The sequence below is a fragment of the Rhinolophus ferrumequinum genome, chromosome 7, assembly GCF_004115265.2.
Source record: "Rhinolophus ferrumequinum isolate MPI-CBG mRhiFer1 chromosome 7, mRhiFer1_v1.p, whole genome shotgun sequence".
Classification (NCBI taxonomy): Eukaryota; Metazoa; Chordata; class Mammalia; order Chiroptera; family Rhinolophidae; genus Rhinolophus; species Rhinolophus ferrumequinum.
Window position 1 is genome coordinate 92431004 of NC_046290.1, and position 4409 is coordinate 92435412.

The following is a 4409-nucleotide window of genomic DNA, read 5'->3' on the forward strand; positions in this document are numbered from 1 at the left end:
GGAAGAGGGCACTGCGTGCTCCAGTAACGCCAGTCGAGTTCCTTGTGTGAGATGCAGCAGGGGAGGTGAGGTAGGCAGGGCCCCCCAGGAATGGTCTTGAATTCCAGGCTAAGGAGCAGGGCCTTTGGCCCATACACAGTGGGAGAAGCACGCATGGCACAGCCAGGGCAGGGGAAGGAGAAAAAGCGAATGTACATTTGGAAAGATCTTTCACATCTTTCACTGGGGAGGCAGGGAAGACACCGAGGCAGGGAGTTAAAAGGCTGTTGTTATAGAGGCTGGAAGATCTTAAAAAACATCGTCCAGTTCTTTTATTTATGCACAATCCGAGGCTGAGAGTGGTAAAGTAACTTCCTCAAGGTCACCGGCAAGATCAATAGCAAAGTCAAGGCTTCAACCTGTGGGTTCTGCCTCCCAGCACAGGTCTCTACAACTGCTTCAGTTTCTTCAGGAAGAGAGGAGCCCCCTGAGATTTCCCTGTTGTCCTTTGCCACTGACTCTGTCGTGTGTGCTGCCCTTACTACAGACCAGCCTGCTAGGACAGGGACAGGGAAGTGTTCCCAGAGGACAGGGCAGGGAGCATTGCCTGTCCGCTTATGAAGCGGGGGCTACTTCTGCTGCCTCTCCACCAATCAGGGAGCTTTCCAGCCGCAGGAGGAAGCCAGGAGCCAGAGGCTGGGGCTGTGGTGATGATTTATGACGGCACAGAAACAGCAGGACACTAATGTCTCTGACTGGCCTGCTTGTCCGCCAACCCAGCAGGACAGGATGCACCTAAAGGTCATGTCCTCCAGCACTGGAAATGGGGCAGAGGGTTAGCCATACTGCTTGCCCAGTGCCCTTGTGTCAGGCCAGTCACCAGAGGGCAGGGCCTCTCCTTTCCTGAGCAGATACCAATGGGTAGATCCTTACAGCCTGGGAAAGAAAATGTGTCCTTGCTACTGGGAGTCCGGAAGATCCGCCTGGGTTTGAATTCAGTCTCTAGCAGTCACCTTTGTCTTGTTACCCAGCATCTCCACGTCTCAGCTTTCTTGTCTAAAAAACAGGGATGACTCTGAGCCTCTCAATTCTTGGGACTTGACTATCTCCCACGTCTGTACAGGTCTCCTGTTGCCACAACTGAATGCCAATCGCCTTCTACTTCAGAAGAGGAACATGTTGAATCTAGAACTACGACTGTCACAGCTGGGCGGAGCACTTACTTCTCATTTAGCTTAATTTCTCACGTCAAAGAAGCGGAAATTGAGATCCAGAGAGGGCACAGGCCTTGCACGCAGAGCTGGGGGCCAGGCAGAAGGCAGAGTACTAGTTCTCCAAATCCCTGCTCCAGGTTTCTTCCAGCAGTCCCAGGCAGTAGAGGAGGAAGCCAGAATATTAAGCCATTTGCTCTGTATAATGTCATCACGCTTCTGAAACAATCCTCTAAACAACCACGGGCTGCTGGACAGCTGCAGCTTTAAGCCTAGAGTCTTAAAAAAAATCAAAAGGGAAAGGAGGGCAGGCCCAGCTCTCCTCTGCACCACTGGATGGAAACCTCGATGTGGAGACTGCCCATGTCATTACTGTTTGGCTTTGGAATATCCTTTTGATGGAGGAATATTTTCCTGTGATTCCCCAAATGATGTAGATGATGTTGGGTCTGCCGGCAGTTTCTGGGTGTGGGCCGGGATTGTGTCTCGTGAGACCCAAGAATGGAAACACGGACCCAGGAGAGGCAAAGAGTTTTAAAAAGAGGATAGTTTATTGAAGGCAAAGAGTCAGAGCTCCTGAGTGAGAGGGGGTCCCGAATGGGGGTGGCCCCGTGAGTGAGGCAAAAGCTCTTATTTTTATACCTTCCCTTGTCCACTTGGGGAAGGGGAGCTGTTTGAAGAAGGGAACTGGCGCCTTCTAATGAAATTCTTCTACCAGGTTTGTTCTGCTTGCCCATCCTAAAGGAATTAGCAAAGTAACCCACTCTTTATCTATCAGATCTATTCCGTTTGTCAGGCCAAAAGGAATTTTATGAACCTCAAGGCCTTGTTACATTATGTCCTGGAGCGAAGGAGTGATTTCAAAACCTGGAGTTTTAGGATATGGCTGTCTTTGTTTACTCCACCAGAGACCTCCCTGTCTACCTAGGGACATGCTAACTATCCTGTATCACTTTCTTTGCATCTGCTTTACTTTTCCAAAACAGATTTGGCCTTGATTTTTTAATTTTTAAAATTTTTTTATGTACATTGGGCTAGTGGGGAAAGGAACTGAGGTGGAGAGGTCCGAGAGGCGGCCTGAAATGTGCCAGGAAGTGCCCGAGATTTAGCATTGACACATTTAATTCACATGTGGACAACCAGCGCTGGCTGGAAGGGCTCATTTCCACAATCCCGTGATGCCCAGGCCAGAATGGTTCAGGCCTGACCTGCAGGAAGGAAGAGAAAGGAAGAGGAATGACTTGGCGAACAGTCATGTAAAAGACAGAAGGAAGCAGGAGGGTTTATTCACCAACAGGATTGCATTTTGCTGGGTGGTGTAGTAAGAGGAGAGGGGCTGGATCCTATGTTGGAGGAGGGGGAGAAGAGAGCTATTTCTAGATTCTCTCCTCCTTCAGTCCATTTCCTCCACTCCTGCCAGAGCAATCTCCCTATAGTGCATTCATTCACTCATTTCTTTACTTCCTATGTTCTACAGATTTACTGTGTGCTAGGTACTGTGCTAAGTAAGCACTGATGAAGGAGGCAATGATGAAGACAAAACACAAACCTCACTTTCTGCCTTTGTTAAAATCTCTCACAGGCTTTCTATTTATTTCAGAATAAAGACTTCTCTCCCTTCCTTGCCTGCTATGCAGGGCTCCTTCTGTTCTGGCTCCTGACTCCATCCCCAGCCCCACTACCCATCACTTCAGGCAACAAGCACGATTAATTCTTTGCCTACCAATAAATATGTCAGGGAGGAACCAGCCTCTGAGTCCAGCTGCCTGTGTCCTCTGCCTGCTGTCAAATCCTTACAAGTCCTTTAAAGGCTGGGTTGGAAATGTTACCAACCTCCCTGGAGAAGCTTTTCAGAATCTCTTCCTATCTAGCCTGAAAGAATAACAAAACAAAACAAAACCCCAAAACTTAACAGTGCTTAACACATTTTAAATTCTTTGAGGGCAGGGTTCCACGCCCTCTTCCTCCAGCATCTAGCCTAGAGCCCGGAATATTCTTTCAAAGAAACTCCTTCATTCTAGGTTCTCAAACACAACACTTCATATCTCCTGCTTAATTTTTTTTATTCCTTATCACTTTCTGACATAGTCTACATGTTTATCTTGCCTATTTTCTTGGCCAGGGTTTTGTTGTTGTTGTTCACTGCTGTACCTCATTGTTTAGAACAATGCTTGGAACATGGTAGGTGCTCAATAGATAATTGCTGAATAAATTAATAAAATGTGCAGTCAAAACAAAACTATGGGGTATGTGAGCTATGTTGAATGTCAAAAAGGGAAGCATATGAGCAAGAATTTGTCAGCTTGACCTCAGGGTGTATTTCCTAGGTGGGGAGAGGATTGGTTAACCCCCAGATACAACCCATGTTAAACATACTGTAGGCTCTTGGTAACAGAATTGAATTTTTAACACTCCACACTAGAGAGGAAGAAGGGGCTCCCCAGGGGTCAGACGGCGGACAGCTGCATCCTTTCCGTAGATTAACCAGTATGCCTGGCCAATATTTGTCCTTCCATGTTTTCACCTCATCAGGTTCCAAGAACCTCAAGGTGGGGTTGGGGAACTGGAATCTTGTGGGAGTGGATGACAGTTTTAGTTCCTTAATTCAACCATCCCAGGGGCGGGCAGCACTCTGGCAATTTGGATCTACCTTGGACATGCTCCCTCTCCTGTGAACCCCCTTAGCCTGTTACTTTATCTCGGACATTGGGTCCAGGGCTAGGGCCCTGGCCCGGTCCTCTTGTAATTTCCCTGAGAATATGGGGCGGGGCCGTGAATCAGCACTTGCTCCGACTGATGCAGCCTTCGTCCCCGCCAGGGGTCCCCAGCGGCCGCGGATTTAGAACCCCCTCCTTCTTCCTCCTCCAGCGTGCGATGACCACTGGGAGATGTAGTGTTGACCGCCCCTTTGTCCTTGATCTTTCCAACGTATCACCCCGCCAGTGGATGAACTACAACTCCCAGAGATCCATGCGCCGGAGGTCTGGCAGGGCGGGGGTCTGAAGGGGGAAGGTGAAGTGGACTGCTTCTGGAGAAACTGGGCCGCAGGAACCCGAGTGAAATGAAGAACGGGGAGTGCTGGGGTGCAGCCGAGAAGGAAGGGGACGCCTAGAAGGTGGCGGCAAGCTGATTGGGGAGGGGACGCCCGAGAAGCGGAAGGGCCGGGGAGGAGCCTGGGCGGGGTGCGCGGGCGGGGCTAGTTGCGTCACGGTGTGGGCG